This window comes from Camelus bactrianus, chromosome 29 (assembly GCF_048773025.1).
Source record: "Camelus bactrianus isolate YW-2024 breed Bactrian camel chromosome 29, ASM4877302v1, whole genome shotgun sequence".
Lineage (NCBI taxonomy): Eukaryota > Metazoa > Chordata > Mammalia > Artiodactyla > Camelidae > Camelus > Camelus bactrianus.
In genome coordinates, this window is record NC_133567.1 from 26,701,631 (window position 1) to 26,722,096 (window position 20,466).

Here is a 20,466-nt window from a genome sequence, read left to right on the forward strand (position 1 = left end):
GATAATTACCATAAATATCAATGGACTAAATGCTCCAATCAAAAGACATGGAGTAGCAAATTGGATAATAAAACAGAACTTACAATATGCTGCACCCAAGAGACCCACTTTAGGGAGAAGAACACACATAGATTGAGAGTGAGAGGATGGAAAAAGATATTCCATGCAAATGAAAATAACAAGAAAGCCAGAGTAGCAATACTGATTTCAGACAAAATAGACTTTAAAATAAAGATCATAAAGAACGATAAAGAAGGACACTATATAATGATTAAAGGAGCAAAACAAGATGAGGATATTACACTCATTAACATATATGCACCTAAAATAGGAGCACCTAAATACATAAAGCAAATAGTAGCAGAGAGGAAAGGAGAAATTGATGGGAACACAATCATAGTAGGAGACTTTAAAACCCCATTAACATCATTGGACAGATCTTCCAGACAGAAAATCAATAAGGCAATGGAGATACCAAATGACACAATAGAATAGTTGGATTAGGTTGATATTTTTAGGACATTACATCCCCCAAATACAGAATATACATTCTTTTGAAGTGTACATTGAATATTATCTAAGATAGATCATGTACTCGAGCACAAAAGAAGTCTCAACAAATTTAAGAGGATACAAATTATTTCAATGCCATGAAGCTAGAAAGTAACCACAGAAAAACTAGGGAGGAAAAAAGGACAGCATGGAGATTAAACAACATGCTACAAAAAACCAATAAATAGGTCAATGATGAAATCAAAGAAGAAATTTTAAAATTCCTTGAGGAAAACAACTGAAAACAAAACCACACAAAATACTTGGGATGCAGCAAGAGCAGTCCTAAGAGGGAAGCTAAGAGCAATATAGGCTTTTCTCAAAAAAAAGGAGCAATCTCAAATAAACAACTGAAACTATCACCTAAAACAATTAGGAAAAAAAAGAGCAAACAAAACCTAAAGGCAGCAGAAGGAAGGAAATAATAAAGATCAAGGAAGAAATAAATAAAATAGAGATTAAAAAACAGTAGAAAAATCAATCAAACCAAGAGCTGTTTTTTTGAAAGAGTAACAAAACTGGCAAACCTCTGGCCAGGCTCACCAAGAGAAAAAGAGAGAACACAAAGTAAGGAAGGAAAATGAAGAAATTACAACCAATACCAGAGAAATAGCAAAAAACAAAAACAAAAGCCCTAACAGAATACTATGAAAAACTATATGGAAACAAATTGGACAACCTAGAAGAAATAGAGTAGTTTCTGGAAGCATACAGTCCACCAAGATTGAATCAAGAAGAAACAGACCACTTGAACAGCCTAATCACTAGAAGTGAAATAGAATTATCAATTAAAAAAATCTCCCTACAAACAACAACCAGGACTAGATGGCTTCACTGAGAATTCTACCAAACATACAAAGAAGAACTCATACGGATTCTTCTCAAACTATTCCAAAAGATTGAAAAGGAGGGAATACTCCCAAACTCACTCTATGAAGCCACCATCACCCTAATACCAAAACCAGAAAAAGAAATTATCAAAAAAGAAAATCACAGGCCAGTAGTACTGATGAACATAGATGCTAAAATCCTCAACAAAATACTAGCTAACAGAATTCAATCACACATAACAATGATCATACACCATGATCAATTTGGGTTCATTCCAAGACATAAGGATGGTTCAACATATGCATGTCAATCAATGTGATGCATCATATCCACAAAAGAAAGGGTGAAAATCACATGATCATCTCAATAGATGCACAAAAAACATTTGATAAAATTTAACACCCAGTTATGATAAAGCCTCCTATCAAAGCAGATATACAGGGAACATATCTCAACATAATAAGAGCTATTTATGACAAGCCCACAGGCAGTATATTAATACTCAGTGGTGAAAAACTGGAAGCCTTCCCACTACAATCTGGAGCAAGGCAAGGATGCCCTCTCTCACCACTTCTGTTCAACATAGTCTTGGAAGATCTAGCCACAGCAATCAGGCAAGAAGAAGAAATAAAAGGGATCCAAATTGGAATAGAAGAGGTAAATTTGTCACTATATGCAAATAACATAATCCTATATACAGAAAACCCTGAAAGCTCCACACATAAACTACTAAAGCTGATAAAAGAGTTTGGCAGGGTAGCAGGATACAAAATTAACATACAGAAATCGGTTGCATTTCTTTACAGTAACAATGAAATATCACAAAAATAAAGAAACAATCCCTTTTAAAAATGCATCCATAACAACAAAATACCTAGGAATAAATCTGACCAAGAAGATGAAAGATGTATACATGGAGACTACAATACATTTTTTAAGGAAATTAAGATGGCTTAAATAAATCAAAAGATATCCCCATGCTCTTGGACTGGAAGAATCAATATTCTTAAAATGGCCATACTGCCCAAGGCAATCTACAGATTTAATGCCATCTCTATCAAATTACCCACAACATTTTTCATGAAACTAGAACAAATAATCCTAAAATTTATATGGAATCACAAAAGACCCAGAATTACCAAAGCAATATTGAAGAAAAAGAACAAAACTGGAGGAATAACCCTCCCAGACTTCAGACAATACTACTGAGCTACAGTAATCAAAACAGTGTAGTACTGGCATAAAAACAGACATTTGAATCAATGGAACAGAAAAGAGAGCCCAGAAATAAACCCACAGACCTATGGTCAATTAATCCTCAACAAAGGAGGCAAGAATATACATTGGAGAAAAGACAGTCTCTTTAGTAAGTGGTATTGGGAAAACTAGACAGCAGCATGCAAATCAGTGATGTTATAACATTCCTTCACACCATACACAAAAGTAAACTCAAAATGGCTTAAAGACTTAAACATAAGATAAGACATAATAAACCTCCTAAAAGAAAACATAAGCAGAACATTTTCTGACATAAATCTTAGCAATGTTCTCCTAGAGCAGTCTACCCAGGCAATGGAAATAAGAGCAATAATAAACAAATGGGACCTAATTAAACTCATAACCTTTTGCACAACAAAGGAAACCATAAGCAAAACAAAACAACACTATACTGAATGGGAGAAAATATTTGCAAATGATGTGAATGACAAAAGCTTAATTTTCAGAATATGTAAACAGCTTATACTAACAACCATTAGAAAAAAAAAAAAAAGCCAATCCAAAAGTGGGCAGAAGACCTAAACAAGAAATTCTGCAATGAAGACATACAAATGACCAATAGGCACATGAAAAAATGCTCAATATTGCTAATTATCAGAGAAATGCAAATCAAATCTACCATGAGGTTTCACTTCACACCAGTCAGAATGGCCATCTTTAAAAAGCACACAAATGATAAGTGCTGGAGAAGATGTGGAGAGAAGAGAACCTTCCTACATTGCTGGTGAGAATGTAGTTTGGTGCAACTATTAATGAAAATAGTAATGGGATTCCTCAAAAATCTAAAAAGACTTAACCATATGATCCAACAATCTCACTCCTGGGCATATATCTGAATGGAACTCTAATTCAAAAATACGCATGCACCCCAATGTTCACAGCAGCACTATTTACAATAGCCAAGACATGGAAACAATGTAAATGTCCATCGACAGATGACTGCATAAAGAAGTTGTGATATATTTATACAATGGAATACTACTCAGCCATAAAAAGGAACAGAATAATGCCATTTGCAGCAACATGGATGGACCTAGATCATCATTGTAAGTGAAGTAAGCCAGAAAAAGAAAGAAAAATACCATATGTTATCACTCATATGTAGATTCTAATTTAAAAAAAAAAGAGGACACTAATGAAGTCATCTACAAAACAGAAACAGACTTGCAGACATAGGTAAACAATCTTATGGTTACTGGGGGAAAGGGAATGGGAAGGGATCAATTTGGGAGTATGAGAATTGCAAATTTTAGTCACTATGTATAAAAATAGATTTAAAAACCAAATTTCTTCTGTATAGCACTGGGAACTATATTCAATATCTTGTAATCTTTAATGAAAAAGAATATGAAAACAAATATATGTATGTATATGCATGGCTGGGACATTGTGCTGTGCACCAGAAATTGACACATTGTACCTGACTATACTTCAATTAAAAAAAAAAAGATTGCATTTCTATTCCCCTTAAACTCAACATACATTTTTATGTAAGTATGTTTACATGCATAAGAAACATATTAAAATAATAATAATTCATTCAGAGTATAAAAATCTGGGGAATCATGTGGTTCTTTCTGAAAGTTTCAGTGTGTAAACATTCCCACTGTTTTTTTTCCTTCTAAGATTTTGTGGCTTAGAGAGGAGAGTGAGCTCTTCAAGAAATAAAATATAGTAATTCTATCTTTGTATAACTTGTGGTTATAAGCTGGTATGTAATTCAACTCCTGCTTTCCAGCTACTAGTATTTAACAGAAAATTCTTACTGAATTTTGAGAAACAATCACAAGAAACCACATGAAGATTGTCCAAGGGTGCAGCAGGTAATTCATTTTTGATGACTGTGTAATTGTAAGCAGCCTGTTTGGGTGTGTTTGTCTCTCTGTTGTTGGCCGGATCTCTATGAATAAAAGAACTTATATTGAAAGGTATTTGTAACATGAGGGAATTTTGCATGGGGATTTGACCTTATGTAACTGTAACTAATATTTACAATAATTTAGTTAGGACTAGCATGCCATATGAGCATATGGGAACAACTGTGAAATACACACTGACCTGAGAAAAAGAATCAAATGTAAATTAAACATACAGGACATGGAAAATTACCAAAGCAAGCTCTTAAGTGAGTAGCTATGATAGGATACTACTTCTGTAAATGGTCTTGAAGGTTGAGTGGTCCAATCTTTCTCATTTTTTAAATAAGTGAAATGAGACATTGAGAAGACAAATGTCTGACTAAATCTCACAGACAACTTTCCTGTTGGTAGTTTAATTTTTTTCTGTTTCTTAACTGCGGAAAGGCTCTGTTATCCCTATGAGCAGGTCTTTCTATTTCATTGGAATATAACGTAATTGGTAAAGACATGCCTGACAAAACTAACCATGGAAGTGAGAGTTTGGTACATTCTAGAACTTTACTGGGCACTACTCTATCATAAGTCCATTTAAGGAGAAGCAAATGAATATGGTATAAAAAGTCAAGGACCTATACGTGGGATTCTGTCAACAAAAATACATCAACAAAGAATGCCAACAAAGACAAAAAGAAATTTCTAAAACAAAAACTGCTTACTTACATGGTTGAATTTTCCTATCTTTGGCATGAGACAGCTCATTACCTGCCTCCATCCTATAAGCCCTGTTATGTATGAGTACACAAGATTTCAGTTCTAATCAACTAAACACCTCTATTTTGTGGTCACTACACTAAGAATTTTGGCTTTTCCAAATATGAGCAAATTATTATACCTGTTCTCAAGGAAGTTAAATTTAATGGAAAAGGCAGATGTAAAAAAAAAATCTATGAAATAGCATTCACATTTATCACACATTGAATGTCTACATTTTTTAAAAGTTCTTATTTCAGACATGATGAATACAAAATTATTGAGACATTTTAGTTATAACCAATGTCACTGCTACTTGAAATAGAATATCTAATGGCTCACAGAGATTTTTTTTTTTGTAGTGGTGAGGTAACACGTGATATTTCCCCAAATTTGTGCAGCAATTGTGCAACTTGCAATAGAATGGTATTTAATTATGTATTTCTTCCCTTCATGGCAGCAAGAATCAACACTGTTACTGTGCTTCATATTGCTGACTTGAAATGAATGTTTGGATCTTAATCTCATTTTAATTAAAAGGATAAAAGTAATACATGCTTTTTGTTATTTAAGGGAAATTTTCATAGAGATATACATCAAAGTAAAATAAAGGAAGAATTTACCATTCTCTTTCTACTCTTCTGTCTCCAACCCAAATCAATACCTTTGTCCCTTAACAAAGTAAAATCTAGATGCATTAAAAATCCAAGTATGAAAAATAGCTTCAGAGCTCTAGGGAACACATAGGATGACATAATATAAAAGCAAATATCTTCAGAGTGAATCATATCCATAATGTTTACTTAAATATAGCTAACCATATAGGAATATTTTATATATTTGTATTAAAGTGAAAAGTTTCTATATATATATATAATCTTCACTTGTACCAAGGAAAATGCATATTTAAATAGTGAGATTATAAATTACATTACTCATCAAGAAAAGCAATTAAAAGTCTGACAATACCAGTTCTTGGCAATGACCTGGAGTAATGGAAACTTTTATATATTTATTGTGTAAGTATAAATAGAACCGACCTATTTGGAGATTTCTTTGGAAATATTTAATATTGATTCAACAATGCCCTTCTAGGTATAGAACAACTACATAATCTTTATCCATGATTCCTTGCTTCTAACAGTGGTTTGAGAAGAACTACCAGAGATGGTCTTAATGACTCCCAAAATAATGTCTACAAGATCAACTGAGAAAATCTACTCTATGCTAACAATAGAAGAAAACCTATAGGTCACTTCTTATCAGGATATAAAGACTTTGTGGCCACTATACATATACTGTGAAGAAATGTTTGCACACATGTACAAAGAAATCCTAGCAATGCTTGCAATAACAAAAGAGAACAATAAAAACAACAAAATTCTTAATGTCCAATGATATAGCAATGGACAGATGTGATTGAATTTATATGTAGATTTAAAATTAATTATCTATTTTGCCATATCAACCTATATATCAATATATATAAATTATTAAACATAGTATTTAGTGAAAAGCTAGTTGCAAATAACTGTGTGCATCCATTTATAGAAAAATAAATACAAACATCAATATTACAGATTCTAAGAGTATATATGCACATATTCATATGTATGTTTATTTATTGTGTGTATATAATATGTATAATACCCAGCAACAGGAATAAAGGTGCATCAGAGAGGCTCTATGTCCCCACTCAGTGCCTAATTTCTATCATTTCAGCATGCTTTCAAAACTATTTCTACCTTCTCCAAGTTGGCAGTACTGTCTCTACTCTTTCTTTTCTTTTGTTTCTCACTTTATTTGCAAATATCTAGGTCTTCTCCTACAAGCCTTTCGATTCTCTTCTTTCCATCTAACCATCACTCTGTATAACGATTAGTCCTTCTTACCCATTTTTTAAGACCTGTCTGTCCTGCTTTCCACAAAGTAAAAGAATAAGTCAGTGTCAGTTCACTTAGATGCCTATGTCAAAAAGAAAAACAATTTGTAATTATATAACAAAAACAAAAGGGGGTTTAAAAAGAGATCAGAATATGAAAATAAGAGATTGAAAAGCCCAAATCATTCATCTGCCTACAAGTAAAAATATTCTCTTATGCCCAGTTCTCTCTCACATAAAGGGAAAAATTAGTTCTTGAGAAAAATGGACTGAAGCTTGAACAGCTGTAGAACAGCACTTGGAGCACAAGTGCAGAAAGCGGCACGCACATGCCGTCCTAGAGGGAAGTGGGGAAGCCAGTAGGGAAGCAGCCTCCTTCCTCACGCGCAGGCATTCACCCTGTTTCCCTCTTGCCCAATCTGTACAGTTGCCAGTGAGATCAAGGCAGGGACCACATCTCATTTGGAAAGTGGGTCAAGTCATACCCAATAAGATTGTAGGACACAGAAGATAAGCAGTCCTTGGAAAAGTACGAAGCATTAATGAACTATATAAGAGGGTACGTACATGGTCAGATTGCAGGAATGATGCTAACAAAGTTAATGGCAGTGTTTACACAGCAGCAAACAGGCAGATGTAAAGTGAAACATTCACCGTTCAATCAGCTGGATAAAGGGGCTGCATTAATGCCAAACAGCTGGGTTTTTGGAAACATTCAGACATTTGATAGCACAGTTCTTAATTTTTTAATGGACTTCTTTTTAGAGACAGAGCATAGTCCATACAAGGAAACTGACTTCTGTCAATAGCTTCCTTTTTTCCTTTTTTTTAAACCATAGTGGAATGACCTTGAATTCTCACCTTCTTTATTTGAAATATCTATTTGAAGAAGCTTTCAACTTTAAAAAAAATTGAACACACCTTTAAAGAGTAAAGATTTATCATTCTTCAAGGTATTTCATAGAATCTTATGTCATAGGTTCTGAGCACAATTGCTAAAGGTGTCCAATTAAGATCCAATAGTAATGTAGACACACAGCTTCCAAGAAGAACAAATTCATTTAAATATGCAAGTTCTGGTTTGTTTAAAAAACTTATTATTGCATGAGCTATCACCTAAACTAAAATACAAATTCTGCATTTTAAAGAAGGAACAATACTGAGTATTCTCCTTTTTAATAACTCTGATTCCTATATACCCATGGGTTAACTTTATAGAAACACATGCTCAATATTTGTCTATAGATTGAATGGTGAACTGAATCTCTTTTTAACATGTACTGGGATGAAACCTGTGATGGAACATGTACCATCTGCAGGGGGAAAAAAAAGCGACATTTTAATTCCAGAGCATATGGTTACTGAAACTGAAGGTCCTTAATTGCATCTTTAGTAAAAGCAAGGGCATCTCCATTTACTAGGCACTTAAATTCACTGCACTGCAATGTCTCTTCTCTTTGCGCTTTCCTCAGTAACTGAGTGTTGACTCTGCCTTCCAGCTAATTCAGTGCTTATGCTGTTAAGATATAGATGCTCTTGTTTGAATACTTCCTGGCTTTAGTCTATTATCTATTCCTTTTCAGATTCCATTAATGAATAGAGATCTTCATTCACTGAAAAATTGTCTTTGAAATTGTTTATGCTCCATGATACCTATTCATTGCACCGTTCCTTTGGTCTTCAACTTTCTAGCTTGTGGTGGTCCAACAGCCTGGTTTACTTTAGAGGCCACCATGTGCTAGAAAGGGAGCAGGGAGCTCTTTTTACCACAATAACCTAATGCTAGTCTACATACATTTTGCACGCATTTATCTAAAAACACCACTTTTCAAAAGTTATCAGTGGGTCTTATTTCTATGGGGCATCATAAAATACACCTACTTGGTTTGTAATGATTTCTATAAACAAAACTTGCAGTTCTTCCATTTCTTTACTTCTGGAATTATTGTCACAGATTTCTGTTGAATATAGAATTTCTTTCTCATTTTCTATGGAATATCATGTTTATTGCCACTCTTATGTAAATGTTTGTGTCATTCTTTCCTTTTTTTTTAACTGAGATATAGCTTACAAAAGTGAGATGCATAGTTTTTAACTGCACAATTCAGTGCATTGTGATAAATACATACACCAGTATAATTCATACTGCTATCAAGAAAACATTTTCATCACCTCAGAAAGTTCCTATATTTCCCTCACAGTATCCCCTCTGCTCTAAATTCTGTCATGATACGTTAATTTTCCTTATTCTAAACTCCATACAAAATGGTTCCTAGAGCATGTACCCTTTTGTGTCCAGCTGCCTTCTATCAGCATGGTGTTTCATTTATTAGTAGGTTATTTATTTTTATTACTGAGAATTATTCCCTTGTATGAATACACTGTAACTTGTTTATCCATTCCCCTGTTGATGGACATCTGAGTCATTTTCAGTTTCTGTCTACTATAAACAAAGCTGCTGTGAACAGTTGTGAGCAAATCTTTATAAAAAACAAGCATTTTCTATTGTCATATGTAAATACATGAGAATGAAATTGCTGAATCATATAGTAAGTGTAACTTTTTAAGAACCAGCATAAAACTTAGTAAACAGAAACCTCAATTAAAATTGAGTTGGGAGGCCAGAAGCGAGAGCTCTTATGCCTAATAGCAGAGCCCAACAGGAAGAAGAAATAATTTTATTCCTTACCTGCTAGGGGCTCAGCCAGTGAAAGACTGTCATACCTGAGTCAATGAAAAGTCACTATGCTTTGAACTTTCGCTTCCTCCAGCGGACTTTTTGTTTAATATAGCCCTCCCAATTTCCTGTTCCCCTCCATAATGAGTTCTTCTCTCTTTGTGGTGTGGGAATTTGCACCTGGCTCACCTTGGTTGCTTAACTCTGAATTAAATTATCTGCTGATCCCAAGTAAATCCATTTTTGCTGGAGAAATAACTTGTAGCTTATTTGTCTAAAGTCATCACTAGCTAACTCTTTATCAAAGTGGTTTTGCCACTGATAGAGATCCAACTCTCCAACTGGTAGAGCCCAGTTTCTCTATATCTTCAATAAATTTGGGTTTATGTTTCTTTATAATTTTAGCAATTCTGACAGATGTATAATGGTACCTCATTGTGATTTTAATTTCAATTTTCCAGGTAATTATTAATATTTGACATATTTATTTGTGTATAATGAGCATTCATATTTTCCTTGTTTCCAGTCATATGGGTAAAGCATTCAGTTTTACACTCTTTAGAATGTTATATGCTAAAGGAGTCTTTTTTTAGTTGCCATTTATCAGACTGAGGTATTTTTCCAACTTGCTGAGTATTTTCATTATGAATGTGTGTTGAATTTTTTCAACTGATTTTCCTGGATCTGACAAGATACTAATACAAGTTTTCCCTTTTATTATGTTAATGCAGTGAATAACATTAATTGATTTTCAAAGGTTGAATAAATCTTGCATTTCTGGATATACAACACTGGTCATGAAGCATTCTTTTTACATGTTACTGGATTCAATTTGCTAATAGTCTTCTGAGGATTTTTGAGTCACTATTCATGACTTACATTAATTTGCAATATTACAAATTTTGTAATGTTCTTCAATGCCTTTGTCAGGTCTTGGTATCAGGGTGTGGTCATTTAATAAAATGAGTTGGGAAGGGTTCCCTTCTCTTGTATTTTCTAAAATAGTTTGTTAAGAACTTTTATTACTTCTTTCATAAATATTTGAGATAACTGGCTGCTCTTTTGTCTAGCACCCAACATTCTGCCTGGTTTTATATCGCTTTCTCCACTCTATACCACTTTGTAATTACCACTATTCTCCCTCTCCTAGTTATCCTACAGTTTCAATCCAAATTAAGTGTTTTCTTCTATTAAAATTTTCTTTTTTTCAAGACTTTTTAATTATCTTAGTGTCTTTTTAAAATTGAAATACAGTCAATTACAATGTGTCAGTCTCTGGTGTACAGCACAATGTCCCAGTCATGTATATACATACATAAATTCATTTTCATATTTTTCCATTAAAGGTTATTACAATATATTGAACACAGTTCCCCATGCTATACAAAAGAAACTTTTTAAAATCTATTTTTATATATAGTGGCTAACATTTGTAAATCTCAAACTCCTAAATTTATCACCTCCCATCCCCTTTCCCCAGTAACCAAAATCCTCAACAAAATATTAGCAAACAGAGCCCAACAGCACATAAAAAAGATCATATACCATGATCAAGTTGGATTCATCCCAGGGACACAAGCATGTTTCAACATATGGAAATCAATCAATGTGATACATCACATCCACAAAAGAAAGGATAAAAACCACATGATCATCTCAATAGATGCGGAAAAAGCATTTGATAAAATTTAACACCCATTTATGATAAAAACTCTCACCAAAGTGGGTATAGAGGAAACATATCTCAACATAATAAAAGCAATGACAAACCTATAGCCAGCATCGTACTCAGTGGTAAAAAACTGAAAACCTTCCCACTAAAATCTGGGACAAGACAAGGATGCCCACTCTCACCACTTCTATTCAACGTAGTCTTGGAAGTCCTCACCACAGCAATCAGGCAAGAGAGGGAAATAAAAGGGATCCAAATTGGAATAGAAGGGGTAAAATTGTCCCCATATGCAGATGCCATGATATTATATATAGAAAACCCTAAGAGGTCCACACAAAAACTACCAGACCTAAAAAAAATTTGGCAAGGAAGCAGGATACAAGATTAACATACAAAAACCAGTTGCATTTCTTTACATTAACAATGAATCAACAGGAAAATAAAGTAAAGAAACAATCCATTTTAAAATTGCATCCAGAACAATAAAATACTTAAGAATAAATCTGACCAAGAAGGGTGAAAGACTTAAACATGGCGAACTACAAAACACTGATTAGGAAAATTAAATTTAAAGAAGCGGAAACTTGTCTTAATATCATGAGCTGAGACAAGTCTATCACTGCCCCCCCAAATCCAGACATTCATAGCCCTTTATCCCATTGATTACTTACCCTGTTTGCCTTTTTATTGCAATAATCAACCTAAATGTTTTATATTACCTACAAGAGAGTAAGCTCCTCAAATTTATTTAAATTTTTAAAAATCTGCAGCACATATTATAAAATGTGTATCTAGTTAGCAATTTATTTTTTATTTAGTTAAAACTAGTGGAGGGTGGACTTTTGTTTCTGATTAATTTACAGTAATACAACAGGGATTGTATTTACCTTATCAACTGAGGCAACATCACTACAGACAAAACATGAAAAAATTGCTTTTAGGATACTACACATCAGCATTAAAGATCAGTGATTCCTGTGAAGTGAAAAAATGAGATAAACCTGATGATTATTCTGTCTGACTGCCTCAAGAGAGTTTCTGGGCCACAGCACAAGGGCTGGAACTCAGGCCAAATCTACTAGATTTCCCAGCTTGAAGAGACAGAGCTGAGAGTCCAGGGAGCAAGGTGGATAAAGTTCACAGCACACCAGAGAAAGGGAAATTCAAAGAGCAAGAGTGCTGGAGATTTCCAAGGGGCTTCCTTAAGTATCCAGCAAAGAGTTGCTCACTGAATTATGTAAGGAAACTACCCAAGTCCAGGGTATTAAGAATGCCTAGTGCTAAAACAGGTAGGGGAATAACACCTATTTTCACAAGTCATACTGGAAATCTTCATGCTTCACAGGACATTGGATAGAAGACCCAGAAGAGTCTTGCATCATTAGTTGGAAGTAGTTACCCCAAGGCTAAATGTTACTCTTGTCCCACCTAACAAATTATAGTTCAGTCATACTACAGTAAAGTTGTTTTGAAAACAGAAGTAAAAGAATTTTTTTCACTATAATTCACTTGAAAATATTTTGGAAAAACCTCCCTTTAATGTCTTCTTTGATTGAGTCGATATTTAAGAGTATTTTAGGTTTATCCTCCAAATGTTTGGGTATTTAGATATTTCTTTATTATTCATTTAAAATTTAAGTCTTCTTTGTCAAGAAAACTATCCTACACAAAACGAATTCTTCAGATTTTACAGAAACTACAGTATTATCTAATCTCAGGTATAATTTAAAGTAATTGGTTTTGTCTCAGGAATGTAAACTCTGTGCTCTGTCTTCATCTATTTTCAGCACTCTCCAGAATGCTACCCTATCCAGCATCTGGTTTTAGTTCAGTTAAGTTCTGATATAAATGTTCAAAACGAGTTTTTTCTTCTTAGCTATGTCCAGTTATGTTTGTAGTGATACAGAGCAAATAATGGTTTTTCTTTGTTAAGATGAGTTAAAAAAAAAAAAAAAACAGGGAGGTGCCCCGATGTCAGAATAGAGAGACTCACAGTTCACCCTCTCTCACAAATACATCAAGAATTACATCTACAAATGCACTGAATAGCACAGAACACCTATTGAACTCTGGTAGAGTGTATCTCGCTTCAAAATACAGGAGAATTGTCAAAAAATCCTGTAAGGAAAAAGAGGGGAAAAAAAAGAAAAAGAAAATTGGTGGGGGACTTGTTCTGTGGGGAGGGAGTGGCAAGGGAAGAAAAGGACCCTCATGCTGGGATGCCCCCTCTCCAACTGGGAGGTCAGCTGGGACATGAACAGAGCTTCTGAAGTTCAGAGGAGAATGTGGCAGCTGCTTGGCAGACTGAACTAAGAGAAAATGGCACAGAGGGTCCCTGTGATCCCCAGCCATAGATGTGAACTGGCAGGGACAAGCCAGGACTGGCTTCAGGAGGTATATGATGAGCCTCAGCAGAAGTCTGGGGCCTACTGCACAGAGGCAGCCTCAGGGGACTGGAGGGCAGTTTGAGCTCTGGCTGTGAGTGTGTGCAGAACAGAACAGCCTCGAACCCCCATAAAAATGCACCACTTCTGGTGTATGTGTGCAGGGGATGGGGTGCAGTGTGGCCATGCCATAGCTGCTTTCTCTTCTGGCTCCATTGTTGGTGTGTTCTCTTGAGAAGAGTGGTGGAGCTCGGTCATAGGCATCACTGCTGTGCAGAGCTAAAATCCATATGCAGGGGCTGTGGAACTTCACATGTGGGAATTGAGACTTGTTTTAGAATCCCAGGCAGAGAGGGTGGATTTGTTCCACTGATGCCTTTGTGAACCAGTGCCTCTAGGATGAATAAGCAATGAGCAAGTTCTGGCACATGGTGAAGGTGAGTGTAGGTATTTACAACAGGCCGGGATACTGGACCATGTGCAGTGCCAGGGATGGGGTCTATGCTAACCCTGTGGTGCACCCTGTGGTTCAAGTGTGTGACTGCACACTTGCTATGTTGGGTCCTAGCACCTGACATTGGTGGATCTATGCTGGTGGTTCTGGGGGCCCAGAACCTAGAAGACACCAGGGAGGCTAGTTAACACTCCAGCAACGAAGGCTGGGACAAAGGCAGCTTTAACAAAGAATACTCTGTAAGCCTGCATAATAAGTGACAGACAACACCACAGAGGGCACTATCCAGTAGATATCTCCTGTGGAAGTATGCTCAGTAACTTTTATTTCCAGCTGAAGTGTTCCAACCCTACCTACCACACACCGCAGTTCAGAAACATGTCTAGAAGCCTCTACTCCAGCAACAGAAGAGTAGACCTGGCCCCTGTCAAGGCTGTGACAACCACAGAATAAAAAAGGAGGCCCCTACTCAACAAAAAATCAGGACAGGCTCTGACCACCACAAACCAACCACACCCCCAATCAAAGGGATAACAGCCAACATACAAGGAAGAAAGACATGGCAACCATCCCTGCTAAGAACAGCCATTGCAAGAAAACTATTAGATGTACACATTCTACACAGGAATGTTCCCATTTTAAATAAAATAAACAAAAAACAAAAAAAAATTCCTTTCAATACCACAGCAGATAACTAATACTCGTAAATCAATAGAACTAGATAAATATAAGTAAAATAAAGAAGCAAAGGAACCACTCCCATGTAAAAGATTAAGAGAAGTCCTCTGAAAGAATGAATAATGAGGTAGACCTCGACAGTCTACTACATCATGACTTAAAAAAGGAGATGATTAAAGCACTATAGGAAAAAAGAAAGAATGTAAATAGAGACAGAGAATACTATAATAAGAAATAGAAACTATAAAGAGAACCCAATTAAAAATAGAAAATTCATGGCTGAGATAAAAGCCAAGCTAAAGGCAGTCAAATGCAAAGACTAGACAATGCAGGGGAACAAATGAGTGACTTAGAATACAAGATAATAGAAGTCACCAAATCAGAACAGCAGACGGAAAAGCAAGTAAAAACCAATGAAAGCAATATAAGGGACCTATGAGATTATATAAAGCATGCCAACCTAGGCATAATAGGGGTCCCAGAAAAGGAAGAAGGAGAAAAGGGGATTGAAGAGATATTTGAAAAACAAGAGCTCAAACAGGCCTACACCAAAGCATACTGTAATTAAGATGGCCAAAGATAAAGACAAAGAAATGAGTCTCAAGGCAGCAAGAGAAAAACAAAGAGTTAGTTACAAGGGAACACCCATAAGGCTTTCAGCTGATTTCTCTACAAAAATACTGCTGTCCAGAAGGGAACGGCAAGATATAGTCAAAGTCCTGAATGAGAAAAAGCTGCAACCTAGGATACTCTATCCAGTAAGACCATCTTTAGAGTAGGAGAGATAAAGAATTTCACAGACAAGCAAAAAAAAAAAAAAAAAAAAAAAGAGAATTAGCAATACTAAACCTATGTTAAAATAAATATTAAGGGATCTACTCGAAATAGAAAAAGAAGCAGGATGCTATAGAAATGAAAAAAAAAACCATAATTAGAAATGCAATAACTACAATGAGTTGCAAGAAAATAAACAGGAAGATATTAAAAAAAAAAAAAGGACATCCAAATCATAAAAAATGAGAAAGGAGGGCAAGAAAATATAGGTTTCTTTCCTCTCCTTTTTAAAATATATTTTTTTTCTTCATTCTGTTTCGGATATGTGTGTGCCTACATGGCTACCAATCTAAGACAAATGTATAGTAATGAGCTAACATATTTTAAAAACAGGGTAACTGCAAATAAAAAGCATACATTAGTTACAAAAAACAAAAACTAAAAAGAAAATAAGATAAACAACAAATAACATAGAAATACAGAATACCATATGAGAATATTATGAAAAAACTTTATGGAAGCAAAATGGATAACCTAAAGGAGATGGACAAGTTTCTGGAAACATACAGTCTACTAAGACTGAATCAAGAATAAACTGACCACTTGAACAAACCAATTACTAGAAATGAAATCAAATTAGCAATAAAGAAAACCTCCCTACAAATAAAAGTCCAGGACTGGATGGCTTCACCAGGGAATTCTCACAAACATACAACAAAGAACTCATACCAATCCTGCTCAAACTCTTCCAGAAGATTGAAAAGGAAGAAATACTCTCAAACTCATTCTATGAAGCCACCATCACCCTGATACCAAAACCAGGCAAAGACACTACCAAAAAAGAGAATGACAGAGCAATATCACTGATGAACACAGATGCAAAAATTCTTATCAAAATACTAGCAAATAGAATCCAACTGCACATAAAAAAGACTATACATCATGGTCATGTGGGGTTCATCCCAGGGGCACAAGTCTGATTAAACATACACAAATCAATCAATGTAATTCCATCACATCAACAAGAGAAAGGACAAAAACCATATGATCATCTCAATAGATGCAGAAAAGGCATTTGATAAAATTCAACACCCATTTATGATAAAAAGTCTCACCAAAGTGGGTATAGAGGGAACATATCTCAACATAATAAAAGCTATATATGACAAACCTACAGCCAGTATAGTACTCAACAGTGAAAAACTCAAAAGCTTCCCACTAAAATCTGGGACAAGACAAGGATGACCACTATCACCACTCCTATTCAACACAGACTTGGAAGTCCTAGCCACAGCAATCAGGCAAGAGAGAAATAAAAGGGATCCAAATTGGAAAAGAAGAGGTAAAAGTGTCACTATATGCAGATGACAAGACACTATATATAGAAAACCCTAAAAGGTCCACCCAAAAACTACTAGAACTAATTGAAGAATTTAGCAAGGTTGCAGGTTACAAGATTAACGTTCAAAAATCAGTTGTATTTCTTTACACTAACGGTGAATCAACAGGAAAAAAAGTAAAGAAACAATCCCCTTTAAAATAGCACCAAAGTAATAAAATACCTAGGAATAAATCTAACCAAGGAGGTGAAAGAATTATACACAGAAAACTATAAACCATTGATGAAGGAAATTAAAAAAGACTTTAAAAAATGGCAAGATATCCCATGCTCCTGGATTGAAAGAATCAATATTGTTAAAATGATCACACTGCCCAAGGAAATCTACAGATTTAATGCAATCCCTATCAAATTACCCAGGACATATTTCATAAAACTAGAACAAATCAAAATAAAATTTATATGGAATCATCAAAGACCTAGAATTGCCAAAGCATTACTGAAGAAAAAGAAAGAGGCTGGTGGAATGACCCTCCCAGACTTCAGATAGCACTATAGAGCTACAGTAATCAAGATAGCATCATATTGGTGCAAAAACAGACATATGGACCAATGGAACAGAATAGAGAGCCCAGAAATGAACCCACAAACTTTTGGTCAACTAACTTCGATAAAGGAGGCAAGAACATACAATGGAATAAAGACAGTCTCTTCAGCAAATGGTGTTGGGAAAACTGGACAGCAGCATGTAAATCAGTGAAGCTAGAACACTCCCTTACACCATTCACAAAAATAAACTCAAAATGGCTCAAATTCTTAAACATAAGAAAACACACTCTAAACTTCTTAGAAGAAAACATAGTCATAACATTATTTGACATAAATTAGCAGTGTTCTCCCAGGGCAGTCTACCCAGGCAATAGAAATAAAAGCAAAAATAAACAAATAACTTATAAGCTTTTGCACAACAATGGAAGCCATAAGCAAAACAAAATGACAACCTACAGAATGGGAGAAAATATTTGCAAAAGATGAGACTGACAAGGGCTTAGCTTCCAGAATATATAAACAGCTCATACAACTTAATAATAAAAAATAAACAACCTAATCTATAAATGGGCAGAAGATCTAAACAAGCAATTCTCCAATGAAGACATACAAATGGCCAATAGACAGATGAAAAAATGCTCAATATTGCTAATTATCAGAGAAATGCAAATCCAGAGCAAAATACAATGGAATACGACTCTGCCAAAACAAAGAATAAAATAACGTCATTTGCAGCAACATGGGTGGACCTGGAGATTGTCATTCTAAGTGAAGTAAGACAGAAAGAGAAAGAAGAATACCATAAGATATCACTTCTATGTGGAATTAAAAAAAAAAAAAAGGTAAATGAACTTATTTATAAAACAGAAACAGACTCACAGACATAGAAACCAAACTTATGTTTACCGATGCAGGAGGTGGTGGAAAGGGGGTGGGAAGGGATAAACTGGGAGTTTGATATTTGCAGATACTAACTAATATATAAAAAATAAATAAACAACAAGTACATACTTTATAGCACAGGGAACTATATTCAATATCTTTAAGTAACATAGTGAAAAAGAATATGAAAACAAATATACGTATGTTCATATATGACTGTAGCATTGTGCTGTGCACCAGAAATTGACACAACATTGTCAACTGACTATACTTCAGTAAATATATATATGAGTAAAAAGCTGTCTGAAATTAATAATAATCATTTTACAAATTAATTTTGCTAGGTTCATTTGTTTTATTAGTAATGTGAGAGAAGAAAGTATCATGTGTTTCTATTTCCTTATACACATATTTCATATCTTCTCAAAGCTTCAGTGCCAGTCACGTGTCTATGGAATCACTGTATCACAGCAAAGAACTTTTACTTAAGCTAACACATAATGTCTTTCTGAAAATATTCTTTAATAGGATTGGGATATTAAGTCGGCTATCAGTAATTATCATATTATTTCTGATTTTATTTTATTCCAACTATCTATTTTACTTGGGACAAATGGCTTTTTTTTTTTTAATCCAGGCCCCATTTTCCCACCAATGAAGTGAGAATCTCAGCAACTGGTTTCTATTATTTCTCTTAGTTCTTGTAATCTGGGACACGATGAATCTGCAATTCTATGTTGTCTATCTTACTCAGGAGAAATTATTTAAAAGCAAAAAAAATTTTTAATCCCTCAATTAGTTCCTTGTTATGTGATCAAAGAAGGCCCTGGATGAAAAATTTACCAGCTGTTGTTATAAAACTACATGCAGTTTTGATAACTGAGTTTTTTCCTTTTTAAAAATCTTGAAACTTTTGGTGCAATCATTAAATTCAATAATGTGGTGGGGGTGGGAGAAGTGTGTGGCAATGATCAAAAGGCACAAACATCCAGTTACAAGATAAAAAATGTTCTGGAAATGTGTGTACAGCAAGGCAACTATAGTTAACAATACTTTATTGTATATTTAAAAGTTTCTAAGAGAGTAGAACTTAACCTTCTTATCACAAAAATTGTAATATGTGAGATGATGAATTGTAACTAAATTTATTGTAATCATTTTGTAATATATATATATATAATCAAATCATCATGTGTATACCTTAAACTAATACAATATTATGAATCAAGTATATCTCAATAAAACTGGAAAAATTAGAGAGAATTTATTTAATACAGTAAATCCTGAGTTCTCATCACAAGGAAAATTTTTTCTTATTTTATGTCTGTATGAAATAATGGATAATAAGTTCACCAAATGTATTATCCATCATTTCATGATATATTTAATTACAATCATTATGCTGTATACCTTATATAGTGTTGTATGTCAATTATATGTAATTAAGCAGGAAGCAAAATTTTAAATAAACAAGCAAAAACTCAATGACTTACTAGAAATTAGACAAAACAATCCAAATCAAGAAAAGACTCCTGCTTTGAGTCCCTTCTTTCCCAACCCTAGTGCATTTCAACCAGGAAAGCCAAGGCATGACCTGGTAACAGTGGTTAAACAATAAACGGTCTCTCCTTAAATGTTCAACAGGTTGCTAAAAAGTCAAAACGATAGCTTCATCAATCACATGTATATGAGTTATACATCCCCCCCATGATTCCTGAATCTTTTTCTCACCAAAGGTTCTGTTCAAGTATGCAGTATTTTTAGTGGATGAAAGGACCCCCAAGTTGGCAAACCCACCAAAAGTGTGGACAAGCCCCCACCAAGACATGTGGGTCCTTTCCTGCCTACTGAGAAAGAATTCTCAGTAGAGGCAGAGGGACAAAGTGAAAACAGAGTTGCTTTTAT